The sequence below is a fragment of the Equus caballus genome, chromosome 19 (assembly GCF_041296265.1).
Source record: "Equus caballus isolate H_3958 breed thoroughbred chromosome 19, TB-T2T, whole genome shotgun sequence".
Classification (NCBI taxonomy): domain Eukaryota; kingdom Metazoa; phylum Chordata; class Mammalia; order Perissodactyla; family Equidae; genus Equus; species Equus caballus.
This window is the reverse complement of record NC_091702.1, coordinates 20,017,794-20,036,533: the sequence shown is the minus strand read 5'-3', so window position 1 is coordinate 20,036,533 and position 18,740 is coordinate 20,017,794. Positions and strand designations below refer to the sequence as shown.

General features: G+C 38.9%; 1 protein-coding gene across 14 annotated transcripts in view; it reads left to right on the top strand.

Annotated features, from left to right (window-relative positions):
- MECOM (MDS1 and EVI1 complex locus) overlaps positions 1-18,740 on the top strand; it is a 534,617-nt gene that overhangs the window by 201,199 nt on the left and 314,678 nt on the right. For 6 of the 14 annotated variants that reach the window (XM_070242598.1, XM_070242586.1, XM_070242578.1 and 3 more), the window contains exon 1: positions 2,754-2,846. The exons of the other annotated variants lie outside the window; for them this stretch is intronic. The gene's annotated coding sequence lies outside the window, so the exon portion shown is untranslated. Of the gene's footprint in view, positions 1-2,753; positions 2,847-18,740 lie in introns of those variants that run through there. 14 annotated transcript variants of the gene reach the window in all.

Here is an 18,740-nt window from a genome sequence, read left to right as displayed (position 1 = left end):
TTCCCAAATGAGCTTCATTTGGTTTTGTTTTTAAAACTTTAAAGTCTATGTGGATGATGTTCTATCTCTATGTTGATAGACACTGCTCTTGGTAGATTGGCTGAAGGAGATTTTGGAGATCTGAATTCAAATAAGACTTCAGGGTCAGAAATTTATCAGTGTGTGGGGATGTCCAATGTACATGGAGCCAAATGTATTATGAAAAGTGGCATTACCTCTTGATGATACTATTAAATATTTAATGGTACTTAAGAGTTAAATGAATTTTCCACCTTCCCTCAACCCACCAAACAGTTGATCTCTTTGATTTATTACTGAATTGGAAACAACCATGAGTAGTTGAGATGTGAATGCCTCATTGGACTTATGCAATGTGTTATGACAATATCTGACTCATTATGGTTTGCTGCCATATGTAGTAAAAAATGGAACCAGTATCTGAACTCCTCTTCCCAGGCCGGAGAGCTCTCATCCAAACCCTTGTCTCACTCCTGTGAATCCTATTCTGAAATATTTCATCAAGGAAAATGTGGCTTTACCAGTGACCTCTGCTGCCATAATGTCCAGAATTCGCAGGTGACTTTGAAGTTAGATACACATCAAATTCAAATTCTGGTGTCACCACTAGTTGGATAAATTTGTTCATTAAATTACTCTGACATCATTTTCCTCCTATGTAAAATGGTGAAAATACTATTTTGAAGGGTTGTTGTGTGGAATAAGTGAGATAATGTATAGAAGGTGCTTAGCATGTGACAAATGATGCATAAATATTCATTTAGTTCCATGTCTTCTTAACCCTGGTCAGGCACCTGAGCATTTTCAATGTTCAAAATGTAGATGACATTTTAAAAGATACTGTATCAAGGCCAGTTGCTCACTATATTACAGCAAGATGCTAGTGAGACAAATTCAATTAAGCAAAAACATTTGTTGGATGTCTACCGTGGGTCACGTTCCAATGATGACCTAAATACCACCTTGCCATTGGTTACCAGGACCATGGTAATAACCTCTGATTTCTCCCCTCTCCTAGCTCTCATCCAAGAACTTTCCAGTTGTCTTTCCAAAATACAGATCTGATCATGTCATGACTCCCATCTGCCAAGCCATTTAGCATCACAAACAAGAATTTCCATAACATGCCTTAAGACCTACCATTTCAACTTCATAATTTTCAGCCTCTTTTATGCCTATACTCCAGCTATACAGAACTACTCACTGATTCTTCAGTATGTAAGTCACACGCATGCTTTTCTTTGCCTAGAATGTACTTCCTCTCATGCAGCTGTCTTGACATGGCCAAATCCTTAGGCAAGATGTATCTCAAATTTTAACTTGGGGTGTAGTCTTCCCCAGCTTTCTGGGTTGAGGTGGTTTCTTCCTCCTAGGTGTTTTCTGAGTACTTTGTGTATAATAGCCCTCTCATCATGTTGTGCAGTAACCATGTGTTTGTGTGTGCTTTGTTTCTAACTGTGAGTTCCTTGACAGAGACAGTATCTAGTTCATCTTTTTACTCCCAGAAATTAGCATGGTGCCTGGGAATGCAGTAGGTGATTTGTAAACATGTAATCAATGAGAACGGTGTTCTGCGTTTCTTCCAACACCTTAAACTCAAAGTCAGAGAAGTTCTCAGCAGGGGAGATATCGGACAACCACATATTCCTTGTTGTGATCTGACCTACAGGTCCCCATGTATGCCCTCCCCCAATCAAACAAAACTCACAAAATGCCTCATTTGACTGGCTTCCTTCAGGAGCTGAGTGAGAGGGGGAGTTTTATAGGACGGCAACATGCGGGAGGGTGGAGGTAGACGAGGATAGAGCCCAGGTGGCAGAGGATGCCGAGAAACTTAATTCTTCCACCCCCTGGAATTGGTAGACATCTCCGTGAGGGCTCTGGACTGTCACAGGTCGAAGAACTGGGTGGTTCAAGGCAACTGCATCTGTATCTCAGGGCTGAGGTAGCCTCCAACTTAGTTCTAAGTTCTAGGTGAAATGAGGGAGTTGGATCCCAATCTTTTAAAATATGAGGACTCCTTTTTATAACAGGAAAAATTCATAGACCTTTCAGTATTTATTGATTGACAAAGCATATGAAAAATCTACTGGGAATTGAAGAACACTTTAAATTTTTTTAGCATTTAATGGACCACAACAGCATGTGCGGTGAGTGTACCCCGGCATGAGCTGCCTGGATGGGCACGTGGGCAGTAGTACTGCATGGTACCGAAGAACATAGGCTTTTGAGTCAGCCAGATTTGGGTTCAAATCCTAGTTCTGGCACCAGCTGTATGATCATGGGCAACTTTCTTAGCCTTAATTTTTTCATCTGTGAAGCAGATGGTAATATCAACCTCATAGTGGATTAAGTGGCAAAAGATTTAAGATAATGAAACTAAAGATAAAGCACAGCATCCAGAACCAGTGCCTGCTTAATAAATGATGAAGAATGGGTAGGGTAGTTCAGCAAGTTCTGTGATACATATTCAGAGCAAGGTGGCTGTCTAGAGAAGATGAGCATTATTTGTGTAGAGTGGAGTGTGTCCATCACAGAAGTTTGGTGGGGTGTGCTGGGGTCTGTGAGGAGAAGGCGAGGCTGTGATGTAAGGCATCTGGCAAAGGCCTTAAGGTGTCTTCTTTGATATGAGAACTGAGAGTCCTCACAGGATTTGAGAGTGAGGGTGACATGATCAAAACGATGCTTCAGGAAGTGTTAGAAGGATTTGAAAGTAGACTGGGTGAGAGAGTCTGGGACAAGGGAGAAGTTAAACACATTTCCAAAGTCATCAGCTCTCAGCACAAAGAATGAGTCCGGAGATGCAGTTATGAGAAACCGGTGAAAGGGTGAGTTTGGGGATGACAATTCGGAGCTTATAAGACATTCTCTGTGCAGTGGGATTTGTGAATGGAGAGGGCTCACCAATCAAAAGAGAGGTGAGAAGCTAGGCTAAATATAGAGCTCTGAGAGTCCTCTTCTGTCTTCAGAGAGAACTGACTTCTTATGAGTAGCTGGACCCCCCGCTCTGCCCCCAGTGAGGATTGCTGATAGGGAAGCCCAGATGGAGCCCCGCTGGGTTTCCCAGTGACCAGGGCAAGCAGCAGACTCAGCATTGAAGGTGGGAAAACAGTGGTCAAGGGAAAAAGTTCACTGTCTTCCTGAAGAGTACAGAGAAGAGCCAATCCTGGTCAAACAGGAGAACGAAGAAGATGAAAGTTATTGGATTGGATGGGATGAAGGCTGTTGGCAAAGTCAGAGAAGGGCTTTTAGTGGAATGATGGGAACAGAAGTCAGGTCTTAGCCTTAGCTGTTTGAGGGCAGACAGAGGAAGTGGGTTTTTGTTTGTTTGTTTCTCTGGGTCTTAACACTGTGCTTGGAAGCTAAGGTGGGCAAAGATATTACAATATAAACATGAGTACTCAAGGCAAATCTTTTGCTCAGATTACAGTATCAATTTGAGGGGAAGATTGGGGTTAGACTTTTTTTCTCCTTCCCTTCCTGTCATAGAAAGTAGTGCAGTGCCTTGCACATAATAAGTCCTCAGTAAATATTTGACAATTGCGTGAGTGCATGAAAGGACATCATGTAGGCAGCATGAATGGATCCTTTGAGGATCGCTCTTCGGAAGGCAAAGAGCTCACTCACAGGGAAGAGACACGGTGGGATTTCCATTTGCCATTTATTCTTTTCCATGGGACACCAAGAAATTTCAAAGCAGATGAGGAGAAGAGAAATATTGGTTCTTACGAATACTTTCAAATATTACGAATAGGAAAGTAATCTTTACAAACTTATCTACTACTGAATCTACTCGGCCATAAAGATACTCCTCCATTTGACCAATTCTATATTGAGGGTTAAAAAGTGTGAATGGAGAAAAACTGTGGAAGCCTCATGGATGGGGGTTTTTCCAGGGTTGTGGGGCCCCTGAAGTCCAGGAATGGAAGAGAGAACACCAAAAGTGACCCTGTACCTTCATCTGCAGTAATCTCACTTTTAGGGAACTCTTGTTATTTATTTGTGTAGAGTGATTTTCTTTCTTCTTTCACCAAACATCAGTGGTCACTGTCTCTATAATCTCCTTAACATATGATTCCTCAACACGAAACATCTGAAGCTTCCTTTGCTGGGTAGGAAGAAATTAAATTAGCACTCCCACCTACTTGCATGCTTTCATGTGTATGCTCTGTGGGTTTTTATATCTCATTACTAGCTGCCTCTTATAGCCTTTGTGCTTACCAGAAAACGGAAGCAGAAGACTAAAATTCTCTGATTCATACTTTAATGGCATATGGAGGTTACTCTTAAGAAGTACAACTGAGATGAAAAATCTTGTTTTAAACTTTCTTTTTATTTAAATGTTTATTTACTTTACATTTATCTATGTCAAATATTTAACATAGGTTTATAACATTATATAGATTTCAGGTATACATCATTATATTTCAACTTCTGTCTGGATGAAAAATCTTAAGAGCATCTTTTATTCGTGCTATTTCCATCTGCCAATAATCTTATGTACATCTGATGTACTTTCAGACAAATCCATTGGAACAATTTATTTGAAGTAAAAGTATTTCTACTTGGAAATAATATCATGGTGTTATCTGCATAATAAAACATCTCAGATTGGCTAAGGATACACAAGATGAACACTCTTCTGTCTTCTATAGGCCTTTCTACTTTTTGATAGAGAATTCTTGGATTTGGTGAAATAGGCATATTCTCTTTTTTTTGCTGAGGAGGATTCACCCTGAGCTAACATCCACTGCCAATGTTCCTCTTTTTCTATGTGAGCTGCTGCCACAGCATGGCCACTGACAGACAAGTGAGGTAGGCCTGCACCCAGGAACCAAAGCTGGCCACTGAGGTGGAGCATGCCGAACTTAAATGCTAGGCCACTGGGGCTGGCCCAAAATGGGCATATTTTTGCTAACATGTCAGTGAATGTGATAACAAGTTTCTGTTGGTTCAGGGTTTTTAAAATGGGAGTGAATTAAAACATGTTACCATAAACATCAGAAGTATTACTTGATGACGGATTTTTATCATTATATAATTTTTCATTTGTTACAAAATCTTTTTTCGGTTATTTTAAAGATTGGCACCTGAGCTAACAACTGTTGCCAATCTTTTTTTCTTTTTTTCTGCTTTATCTCCCCAAATCCCCTCAGTACATAGTTGTATATTTTTAGTTGTGGGTCCTTCTAGTTGTGGCATGTGGGACGCCGCCTCCATGTGGCCTGATGAACGATGCCATGTCTGTGCCCAGGATCCGAACCGGCGAAACCCTGGGCCGCCGCAGTGGAGTGCGTGAACTTAACCACTTGGCCACGGGGCTGGCCCCACAAAATCTTTGTCCTACCACATAGAAAGGTGAACATATTGGTCACGCCCCCTCAGAGATGCAGTTCTGTCCAAGCCATGGATGCCTTGAATTTCTCCTAGAGAGCTGAGGATCCTCTCTGTCTGCCCTCAGTACCAGGTAAACCGTTATGCCAGTCGGCTTAGGAAATACCAGCACTGCTACCTGTGCTGCACGCAAGTCTCCTCAGACCACACGGGGCAGGCTCCAGTGTGACTGGACCCATTTCTGTCTGTGCTCCTCTTGTCACTGCAGCCTCTTCTCCTCTAGGTTACTTGAGCTATTTGGGAAATTCCTTGTGCATCTAAGGCATAGTCAGTTCCATGATAGAGGGATCGTCTGACCCTGTGACTTCAATGGGATGGAATTTTCTCAATGATCCTGGCATTTAATCCTTGGTATGTCGCCCAGCATGAATTTCTCTACAAATTGAGAGGTGATTACTTGACCCGTAGGTCTGGGTGAGCCATCTAAACTGGCAGAGAGAAGTGGCTAGATGTACTTAATATCTCATCTCCTTCTCCCAACACCACTAGTCTGAAGGGGGAAACAAGTGGTTTTTCCTTCGGAAGCTTTGGAAGGCATGTGGTTCGTCCCTGAAAAGATGAGCAACGATAACAGGTCCCCTTAAAAGTGTGAGAATTATACCTTGCCCTAATATAATCCAAATCTTGTCATTCACTCAATAGTAAGCTATTAGGAGTGTCTTCTCCCCGAGTCCCTCCTCCCACCCCACCCCATTCCAGCACCTGAAATGCCAGCAGCCTTCAATTTTCCTTCAGTCCTTTGCTCATTCAGCTTTCCCTGCCTGGAACGCTTTTCTTGACCTCCACTTGGCAAATCATACTCATCTTTCAAGGCTTCTCCATGAAGGCTTGCTCTCATCATGACTCCTCACTCCCTCTGTCGTGACTTCCCTATCTGGGGGAGCCCTCAGCATTTGAGGTGAAGTCTTCTTCACAGGGTTGTGAGCGATGTAAGGTCAAGGGCCATTTTCTTAATTAGTATCCTTTTATTATATAAGACAATGCATTGAAAAGAATATGTGTAGCATAATATATGTAACGTGTGTACAAGTAATAGGGTATAAAAATAAAATGAACACCTGTGAACACACTACCTAACTTTAGAAGTGGAACATGACCATATATTGCATCTTCCTGAGCACATCTTCTCTATCCCATGTCCCTCTATCACTCTAGACGTAGCTGTTCCTCTGAACCCCGGGTTCCTTCAGCATTCCCCTACTTAAAAAATGTTTTTATTGCTTCTGTATATATTACCAAACATATTACTTGGCTTTGCTTGTTTTTGAGTTAAAAAAAAAATCTTATGGCTCTTGCTTTTCTTCATGCAATATTTTGTTTCTGAGATTCACCCCAATTGCTCATTTTCGCTGTTGTATACTATTTTATGATATGACTGTACCACAATTTATTTTTCATTCTCTTGTGGATGGACCTTTGGGTTTGCAGTTTGGATTTTCTCTTTTGGTGAAGAAGATTGTCCCTGAGCTAACATCTGTGCCCATCTTCCTCTACTTTTTGTATGTGGGATGCCTGCCACAGCATGACTTGATGAGCAGTGTGGAGGTCCGTGCCTGGGATCTGAACCTGCGAACCCCGGGCTATTGAAGTGAAGAGCACAAACTTAACCAATATGCCACCAGGCCAGCCCCAGGGTTCGCGTTTTTTTGATATAAGCAATGTTGGCACATGAACGGTCTCAAACACATCTTCCAGTATGTGTACACAAGAGTTTCTCTAAAGTATACATTTAGGAGTGGAATTGCTCTGGCAAGGGAGTTAGCACTGGATAGTCCAATATTGTGTTTTAAGGTAGTTGTGCTAATTTACAGACACCAGCAATGTGCAAGAGTGTCTACATTCTTTACATATTTAGACCACTTCATATTATCCTATTTGCCAATCTAGGAGGTGTAAAATACTATGTCATTATCACCTTACTTTGTATTTTCCTGATAACTAAAGGGATTGAGCTCCTTTTCACATGTTTGTGGACCTTTCGTGTTTCCTACTTAGCAAAATCCTGTTCATATCTGTGGCCTGTCTTTCTATTGGGTTTTTGTTTAGTGTTATTCATTTTAGAATTTTTTTAAATTCTGGATACTAATCCTTGGTTAATTATATATTTTGCAAATATCTTCTTCTAGTTCCCAGCTTTTCTTTCCTTTCTTTTCCTTATACTATCTTTAAATGAACAGAATGTCTTACTTTTAATGTAGTCTGTTTTAACAGTCTTTGCTTTTATGGCTAGTAATTTATGTGTCTAGTTTGACATTGTTTTTGATTTATGTTTTAATCTCTGCCTTCAGCACCCAACCTAGATTCAAGATCACAATAAATTTTGGTTGAAAAAAAAAGAATTAGTAAATAATTTGGACAGAGGATTTAAGAGAAATTTGTCTCATTTGCCAAGCATACGTGATTTTTAATTACTGGATCAAACTCTGCATTTTGGAACAAGAAAGCCAGACAGGCCCTGAAACATCTCTTCTTCCTATGCTGTCGAGGCCAGCACTATGGAGGGCCAGTGCCCCGTCCATATCCCTCCACCACTTCTGTGCGCGCCAGCCGTGACTTCCAAATGGTTTGCCTGAGTCCGCCAGGTCTGAGCATGGGCAGGTCAGAAGTTCAAGGAAATACATCCCGTGGGATCAGCTCTCAACAAATGACTGATGGGAACTCGTGGATAGAACCCTCAGCTCCCTCACATCAGCCATGCTGATCTGCACTGTTTTCTCTAGTCCCCAGTGGTAACTCACTTAATGACACACCCTTTATTGACTTCTGGTTCTTCTCTATCTCTCTTCCTGCTCCCCTACCTGTGTTTCCTGAGACCATCTCTGACATAAACTACTTGCTCTTGAATCTTTGTCTCAGAATCTGCTGGTGCAAAGAAAAATGTTTGAATGTCAGTTTTTGACTCAGGAACATGAATACTTGTGATTTTAGGATTGGGTGAATGTATCTTTTTAAAAAACTATTCTTACTGTTATCCCGTATTTGGGGAGCTATTACAGGGTGAAGTGCAGAGTGAGAAAGTATATAGTCTAAGGATTAAGGTTGTGGGATCTAGAGCTGGAATACCAGGATTTGAATCATGGCTTTTCATCACCTATTAACTCACCTCACATCTCTGCCCCAGTTTCCTTACCTGTAAAATAGAGATAATAGTAATATCTCCCTCATGGGCTATTAAGAGGATTAAATGGGTTAATGTAATCAAAGCGCTAAAATTAGTGTTTATCTTATGAAAAATGCTCAATAAATATGAGAAATTGCTTGTGTCCGGTACCTTCCTGGAGCCATTGAAGGAACAGCACATCTCTTGATACATTTTAGGAGGGTGAGGTGGTTATGCATTTCCTGTCCCTCGATACGTAACGTTGCAATTAGGCTCCGCTGAAATCTTAGGAAGAATGCTCTAACCATTCAAAAATAATTATTCAATTGTTTTTAGAAAAAACGTCTAATCTTCTGAGTGTTGAACTCCACTCTGAGGTTATAATGGATCTCCTTTTAGTGCCTGGGGAGAAGGAAAAATGCCAAATGAAAACAGATTTCTCTGTAAATCTATACTTTTCATTTTCCTTTAACTCAAGAGTACTTTGACTCTTATTTGCTGGGGGTTGCAGGGGGAGAAGAGGGAATTATATAAAGAGGGTTTTTGTCCCCAGGACTATCATTCCAGAAAGCTTGATTCTGTTAAATGGATAGAGTTGTAATTTGAATCTGTGTGGTTACCAAAAAAGGTGCTTCCATGAGCATTTTGTTCACTAACATTTGATATTCTATCAGTGGATCTGACATAAGTTTCCTAAACTTTTCTTTTCCTGTGATTATTAATTGCAAAGAAGTTAGTATCTGGATGTCACCCATAACCTTTAATAGTATGACGTCTTGTATAGACAGTAGGTTTTATCAGAGACCCAATTTCATAGATTGATTCTGTGTTAACCGAGATATTTTCCATGTGCTTGAAACACAGCTTAGTTTAATGGCAAGAGAACTGGGTTCGAAGCCAGAAGACCTGGCATTCTCTGCTCCTTAATTAGATTTGTGACACTGGGGAAAGTTACTTTAATATTATAAGCTTTGGTTTCCTCATCTGGGAGATGGGGGAAAATAATGAAATCTAGTTCGTAGAGTTGTATAAATGGTAAAATTGAATACAAAAACTGACAGCTTGTTAAGGAGGTTTTGTTTTGCTCATGGAACTTTTAAATTATTCTAAATTTTGGCTTTTTGCTACAACAAAATAATTGTATGTAATTTTTTCCTTTATCTTCTCTGTGGTTCCAGAAGATAATTATGCTTAAAAATTTTCTTTCTAATGAATCATAAAATAATCTTATTTAGTTCAAACTCAAGTATTTCAGTTGAATTGATTTGGGCTCTTTAGTCAAAATATAAAATAAAAGTTTATTGAGAATAAAGAATTTCTGAAAATTCTTGATATTCCTTGTCCATGATAATATTTGTTTTTCAATGTTATTTATAGAATTCAGTCAGTCCATGCATAGTACTGAGCCCCAGTTATGTGTTAGTCACTGTATTAGGCACTGAAAAGTGGTTGAAAGAGAGAATTTTTGTGTGTGGCTATATGGTATCCATATCAAAAGAGCAAACTGTAATTTCGGCAATACTTTTTGCTAATCTAAATTGTATCAAAGGAACTGACATGTAGAAAAGCCATTTAGCCAGAATTTCTTATTTTATTTTCACATCATAGAGGCAGAACCAATTGTAAAATGTGAGCACAGTGCAATATTTTTTCTTTAGCTATGTAAACAAAGACATGCATACAAATAAGGGGATATGGATCTTCTTACCAGATTCAGAAATAGCCAGTTATAGTCTGTTCCTTATGTCAACATATTGTGAAAGATAATTGAAATTCCAGCAAGTGCCTCTGTTATTAACAGTGGAGCTGATGCCATTATAATCTTGTAAACATCCAGATGAATACAGCCAGATATATTGAAGAATGATTAAGTGTTGTAACCTACTGTAATACTTAATAATGTTACCGTTTTGGTCCATTATTGGAATATTGTATCTGCTTGAATTAATGTTTATAATGGTGCTTTACTGCTATTGTCTGCTTGTTTTCACCCTGATTTATGTGGTTGGCAGACTGAATACAACTTACATTGAATTTCCTCAAGAAATGCAGTTTAGCAGAAGCACAAGTCCTTCTGAATAAACTTTGAATAGAGATATTAAAGATACAAAACACAATGGTTTTGGCTCTCTGATTGTCTATAGCAAGAAAACATATATTTAAAAAGGAAACATGGGTTCACAAGAAGATAAATAGACACATAATCCAGAGGCCAGTTGCTTGCAGAATTTCTTAGTTTGATGTGACTCTCTCTTTGACGGTTCTCCTAAGGTAGGTTATTTTGGAGAAAACATATGTTTCCATTTTCTCTCCCTCTGCTTCCCTTTGAGTCCCCAGGCTCCACTAGGGTCACAGAAACATTAAGGCTTTTGTCACTGTGATTAATAGCTCTTAAGATCATCTTTAATTCACTCACTAATGACTGAGGGTCTTTCTGCTCTCCAAGTAATCGGGTGATGTATGAGCCGATAGCACACCTTGTGCCAGAGGTGAAAATCATTCAGGCAATGCAAATATTGTCACGGGAACAAATGTTTTCCCTGTTAATAAAAATTAATGAATTCTACCCAGGAGCTAGTTAAGGAAGCTGTGGCAAAGGAGACCCAAGCACAAATAACTTCTTACTGCTAAGAATCGCTTATGTCTCCTTTCTAGGTATAGAAGAAGACAATTGCGGCATATGTCTATATTTCCAAAAGAGATGAAACAACCACAAACTAATTTAATTATAGAAATGCATTATGTTGTTTTGAAATTAATTTTTCAGGTTCTTAAGAGTATTTAGAATTGTGAACTTTGGCATCTTATTTGTTTTAGCCTTGCTTAAACTACAGGCCCTAGCACTGTGCCTAATGAATACATTCCTCTCTTCATAGCCTAGTTAAAACCAAGAATTATAGTGGTCAGAGTTTATAACTATAAAATGATGTAATGAAGTTTAAATTTGAAAAACTCCTTGTAACACATCATAAAAGATTGATGAAACAGACTGGAGATTAATAAGTGGTTTGAATAGTTTTGAGAGCAAAAACAAGAAAAACACATTTGCTAACGCTATCGTTCTGTTTATTGAATTCTTTAAAAATAAAAACATCTCCTCTCTTAAAAATTTGCCTCACATCATTAAAGCTTTTCCCATAATATGTCTACCTGAACCCTCTGTTCATTCTGTAAGACAATAAATGTGCAATATTGTGAGAAGGTGTACCTACTCTTTAGGTCTTGAAACTTGCTGTCAAGTGAAATCTGTTGTCTTTTTGTTTCATTTTGATAGTTCATGAGTCTTTCTTCTAATGACCCAAATCCATTGTCTCAATGGAATAAATATTTCTGAAATAGCTCCCAGTCTGTCCCCTATCATTTACATCTTAGAACAAGAAAACAGTAAACTTTTAAAAGACATTATTTTACCTCTCCACAGTGCTTATCTACAAAGGAACATATTACTGAGGGGGAAAAAAGCTCAACTTGTTACTATTATTTCTGGTAGGCACCCAAGGAGAGTAGCTAATTTGTTCTTCATCAATGCCAAGGACAAATTAAAAAAAAAAAAAACCTAACTGAATTATGCATTTATATTTGCTTGCTTTTAAAGTGTGTTTATTTGCCTCAGAATGTTCAAATGAAAACATTAAAATTTTGCCTGTATATTTTGTACATTATCTCAGAATCAATTTGTATGATTTTAAGTGAACTGAATTCTAACAATATTAAAGGATACATGATGCTAATTATTTAAATACACTGAATTTTAAAAATATTAAAGGAAATATAAAATTAATGGTTAGGTTTTGAAATTGAAGAATGGGTATAATTGAAGAGGCTATTCCTGCCACTTCCTCATTATTAAGAATAACCCTTTTTTTTTTCCAAAATGAATTCAGATATTAGCTTTCCTGTGTTCAACTTGGAAATAGGATTTTTCTCTAGGCTGGTGCTTCTCCAAACGTGGTCTTTGGATCACTAGCATTCAAATCACTTGTTGGGGGAGGGGGTCTCACCCATAGTCATAGTGAAGCTCTGGGGAGAGGGCCTGGTATTTGTATTTTTAACAAGCACCCCAGATGACTCTTACACAAAGGTTAAGAACAACTGCTCTCAATGTTATTGGGAGAAATTTCACGACAACATTGGTTGTAATTATATAGACTATGTTTTTTTCATTCACATAAAATAAATTTTCCACAATTGGGTTTCACTGTTTCAATAAACTTTTATATCTTACCCCTGATTCCAAAAGAAAAATGTTGAGTTTACACAGCTTCAGTACATACCTGGTGGGTGAAGGGTTTGGGCAAGTGCAGACAACAAGGAAATCAAATATGAGCTTTTTTGCCCGGAGAAGTTCTAATCACATAGTAAACAGTTAGAATTTACACGGGTCTTTATTTAATTAAGCCTGAGAACGACTATTCAGTTGCAGCTGGAGCAGAATCTTGGCACAGAATAGACCAATCTAGTGTAGCCTTTAACCTTTCCCCTTTTAACTGTGCTTATAAGAATGTGTGTGTTTCTTTAAGAAGGTGCTGCGAATCTTTAAGCGTTGTTGTAGTCTTTGATATAAGGGTCACCTCACTGTGTACACATTTTAAAATCCGATAGTAAATAAAATGGGATGAAATGGTTGCACAGTCGAACTGAACTTTTTATAATCTATAAGGTTGAAATAATTTATCCATATGATGAACTTCCGTATTTTAAAGTTTTTCTGGTAATTTTTAATGAAGAATGTGCATGTGTGTGCATGTGTGTTTGTGTGTGTGTATGACTTTGACATCTGCTTTCCCATTTCACAGATCTTTTTCCATTCCTACACTTCCTTGTTGTTGAATATTCTTAAGCAACTTTTTGAGATGAGCTAAGGCTCAATAAAATAATGAAAACAAAAGATTGACACTGGTACTGTCACTGTTATTCAGGCCAAAGTGGCAGAATTAAATAGGATCCATACCAGGTCTCAAACTCTTGGCCCCATGGGCTACGTGTGACTTGCAGACATGTATAGTCTAGGTTAACACGATGTATGAAAACCCCAAACAAACTGGGAAACCTCATACCAAAATCCAAATTTCTGGTTTTTCTTAAAGTATCAGACTATCTGGCCACACGAGGCCGGTTTTCTACGTGGCAACAATCAGTCATGGCTGAATAGCAGCACCTCCGTTTGATGAGGCACTGCCTGTCCGCTCTCCTGTCTTTACTATCCGCTGTTGCCTTATGCCTCCTTTACCTTTTATGCTCGACCCTTGTAGGCATTTATATATGTGGCCACTGATCCATGCTAATGAACAGGGAACCCAAATAGGATAATCTGAAAATCTCAAAACTATGCATGTTTGGCTTCAGGATTTGTGGCAGACCAGTACCTAATTGTATTAACCTTGGCAAATATTGAAATTAGTTTGTGCGACTTTGAGTCTGATCAGGTGAGTAAATCAGGAAATCTGTTTGAGAGTCACAAATCAGAGAAGTCAACTTGAGCTCAAAGTTGGAAATATGGACTTTTTTTCCTGCATTTGGTGGTAGAGACCTTTATTTCTTCTGTATAGATCTGAAAATCCTGTATTTCTGGAAGACACTGGTCTTGACTAGCAATGATAAACCAGTGGGCAGTGCCAACTTTAGAAAATAATTATCAAGACATCTCTGTAAGGTCTTGCAGCCTCTTAGTAACCACAGGAAGTTCCCAGCATCCTTGCCACAGGCCTGAGTTTCCAAGGCTGACAGATCCCTGCTCCTCCCTTCCTACCCCTCCCACTTGAAGAAAGGCCACAAGTTCAGATTCCCCCACCAGCTAACGACTTTGGGTTTGTCTGACTCTGCTCTAAGCCCTTTGGCATGGTCCAACCCTGCTTCTTTCAGAGGACAAATCTTATCTTTTTATTAGCAAACAGGATGGCTTAGATATGGCTTTATAGGACATTTGCTGGAGCATAATTTAATATGACTCATTTCCCCTTATACGTAGAGACAGTGACTGAGACAGACAAGGGGAAAACCAAACCCAAAAATGTTATTGGAAACTTACGCTTGAAAATGTGTAAAATTCTATTGGGTTCGAGGGATTTATTTAGAATGACTTGGCATTCTTTGCTTGGATGTCTAAATAGGCCGTGTGATACCATTTTTGGCCTCACTTTGAACCTAGTGTAATAAAGAAGGAAATGAAAGCAAAGGTAAACTTAAAGTATTGTTTTACTCTAAATGCTTTCAGTAAAGGGTCTTGTTATCTAATGATTGGTACTACATGGCTGGTATAAATCGTACAGTCTGTTCTTTGCACTCATGGCTGGAGGAGGCAAAGGCAAAGGAAATCAATTGGAACTAGCAGGTAACAAATGACCAGTCTTAGGCAAACATAGCAGGTGGGGAAAATAGACTTGTGGACAAAGATTACTAGGAAACAGTGAGTGAGGACTTTTTCTTGTCTTTCAAATTCCAGTGCAATTATGCAAAGTGACTAATTGGACAATTATGAAAGACAGGGCTGTTTTATCTGTTACAACTATGGGCCTAGAGCCTGGGTGCTACTAGTTTTTCAAGGGTCTACTCAAAATATATAAGTCTTGGAAAAGATTGGCTTTAAAAAATGAATGGAAATGGTAAAATGAAAATTAATAAGCATTTATCAATACAGTACTATGCCGGCCAGCTAACTACAGTTCAACTCATCTAGACTTGTGTCTGAATTATACTGAATATGGGATGTGGGCACATTTTAATTTTTGGTATAATGTAGGATGCAGCTTCCAAAATTAAGTAACTAGGACAGGCAATAGTCTTAAAATAGCCCTGATGAAGGACTGTATTTTATAGCTATATAACATTTTTTGCCAGAGGCCGTCCAGAATATTGGAAATGAGGATTTATTGAAAAACAAATTACTTGTAGCTAGTTCTATGGATGGGATGGACTTAGCGTTCAAAATAGGATCTTGCTGGGGCAGGCATCAATGGACTTTCCACCTCTGATGTCCCTAAACCCATGCCATTCTTATTTATTTTTCAAAGTTTAGTTTTTCTTTTACAGTTAAGTGCCCTTTCGAAGGCTCCAAAGCACAAGTCAAGCTATAGCTCTGAACTTTGAGCTGCAAGGGAGATAGTGGGACTCTTTGCAACACACAGACCATCTAATTGTGCATTTGTGTCATTCCTCTCACCTTGTTTTCAGAGAATTTTCAGGCACATTATCTATTTGATCTTCACAACAACCCGTTGATATAGAGAAGTGTTGATATCACTGGCTCCATTTCACCAATAACAAAAGGAGACAGAGAGTCATAGTGACACAGTGTAGGTTACACAAGCATTGAGTGTGGAAGGGCCTGGAACACAAGTCTTTAAATGTCAAATCCATTCAAACTTCTAACTACATCCAGCTGTTGGACTTGTCCAAGTTAGGATATTTCTAGAGCTGAAGTTTCAAGATGTTTTCTCCCCACAAATTTTACATATTATCTGATAGAAAAACATATTATCCATCCATGCAACAAATATTTGTTGAATACGTGCTATGTGCCAGATACCATGCTAAGCTCTGAGTTTGAGATGGAGAATAAGATAGATACATTTCTTCCCCTTTGGAGCTTAATTCCAGGTTTCATTCACTGCTTAGACTAAATCTGAATCAATGTGATCCATTATTTTTGCTTCAAAATTATTTTAATTATAAAAACTGAATCTACTCCACATCACTCCTAAAACACACACATGCGCACACACTCACATCCACACAGTGGTTTGATAGGAGGCTTGAGTGGCTTGTCCAGCAGTTTTGGGATCTTATAGCCGGATTATCAAGAAAAGCTTATACATAACATATCTGATCAAGTACTTTGAGTTCTCATTCTGACCATTATTAACTTCGAGGTCTTTTGCAGCAGAGGGATTTCAGAGTCATAGAATTTTGCACTTAGGACTTTAGAATTGACTCCAGTCTCTCATGTTACACATTGTGATACCTTTCGGATGTCCTTCATTGAAATTAATTGCATTCTGCCTATTGTTCCCCTGACTCTTTGTTTATACCACATACTGCAATTTTTGGCTTTGTTTTATATTTATCCAAGTGTCTGGCTTCTCCCCTAGACTATGAGCTTCTTGAGGGCGGATCTCTCCTCATTTTCCTTGCGTCTTCTTTTTGCCTTCACCCCCTCTCGGTAGCTAGCCCGGAGCCTGTCAGGCTGTGGCCGGGTGAAAACTCAGACCCAGGGCTTCTGCCTTTGATTCCGATGCTCTTTCACCACAAAGATCTGTCATTGCTTTAGTTTGTTGGTCTGACAAAGTAGATAAGAGCCTTAAGAATTTTATTTGTGAGAAATAATTCAAGATAAGAAATATTTTGCAAATATAAAAAAAGTGCAAAATAGCGACGACTTCGTGAGCAAATTCTTCTCCAACAAGTTTCCAAGATTTGTGTAATTTGCTAGGGCTGCCATAATAAAATACCACAGACTGGGTGGCTCAAACAACAGAAATTTGTTTTCTCACAGTTCTAGAGGCTAGAAGTCCAAGACCGAGGTGCTGACAGATTTGGTTTCTTGTGGCCTCTCTCCTTGGCCGGCAGATCGACAGTCGCCTTCTTACTGTGTCCTCATATGGTCTTTCCGCGTGCACGCCTACCGTCTGTGTCCTAATCTCCTCTTCTGATGAGGACACGTTGGGTTAGGGCCCACTTTAGTGATCTCATTTTTAGCTTAAGTGCCTCTTTAAAGGCCCTATTCTCCAAATACAGTCACACTCTGAGGTGCTGGAGGTTAGGACTACAACATATGACTTTAGGGGGACACAGTTCAGCCCATAACAATTTGATTCGCCTCTTCATTGGTTTCTTTCTGTCTTTGGTTGCCATTTCAGGTCCCTTTCAAACACACATACTTTGCCCTGAAAAGGAGTTACAATGGTAGAAATGAGAATAATAATTTCCAGACTCCTCTCTGTGATATGATGCTTTTTATTTTAATAAATATTCTCTCCCTGGCTATTCCATCTTCTGTTCAAGACGTTGGTGCAAACACCTTAGAGTGAGCGAGGTATACTCACATCTGAATTGAGATGTCTGTGAGCTTCATCATGTCAAGTTCATCACAATTCTTTGGTCAACACAAGGTTGCTTCCCTTTTAATGTCCACGTTGATGAGATTTAGCTCTATCATTGTTTATAGTCAATGAGGACAGTGAATTTCTCTTGAATAGCTGTAGAGGTTTCCTTCACTTCTAGACTGGGAATAAACGTGTGAAGATATGTATCTATAGTATACATGACACCTTTTTCTTTGACATCATTAGTTACCTGGACCCACCTAAATGAAGTGAAAACCTTTTACCTCCACAAACTACAAGGCTATTATACTGCATTAAGAACTAAAAGGAATAGCATTTAATAAAGAAAACAGAGACTAGATAGCCCTGTGACGTTAAATGGTAGTATGCATTTAAACATCATGATTTTGATTTTAAAAAGAGAAGTAGAAAAGTTTAAAAGTATATAATTAACATTTCTGTAACATGTGAGGAAAAGTGAATAATGAGAAACAATTAAGAAGCCAGAAGAGACTCAAAAAAAGGTTCATACTTTAAGAAGTTCTATGTTGTGTGTGCACTCTTGTTACTGAAGAGATGTGGCCTAGTGGAAGGAATGTAGCACTAAGTACAGATCGTTCTGGTTCTCAGCGTCCTCATCTGTAAATTAGGGACTGATTGATTTCTACCTAATAGGGTTGTCACAAAGATTAAATTTACGTACATATAGCGTCTGGCACATAGTAGGCATTCATTAAATGCCACTCTCTTGCTCCCACATTCTCCACTTGCCTTATGTTACTAACTGGGTGGTTATATCATATCTACATTTTATGTTTTCACTTTTGGAAGTGAGATTTTCAAGACTCTACTGCACAATTTTCTCTGTTCCACATACAGCTCAATTAATCTCATATTAGCCGTAATTACTCTTCTAGCCCTTGTACTTCAGTAATTACTAAACTTGTGACTGCTATAAACTGACTCTCATATGTTTCATGCTATTAGGCAGAAAACTATTCATTTACTTTAAATCGGATGGATTTCAAAAGGTGAAAAACACTTAGCATGAGTGAACTGAGAAGGATGGAAGGCGAACGTTAATTTACCATCATGTTTGGAAGCTTCGGGCATCCGCTGTGAACACAGAGATGCCATTTACCTATCTCCCAGTGACGCGTCTGAGCATCAGAGCCTCCTTCTCCCTG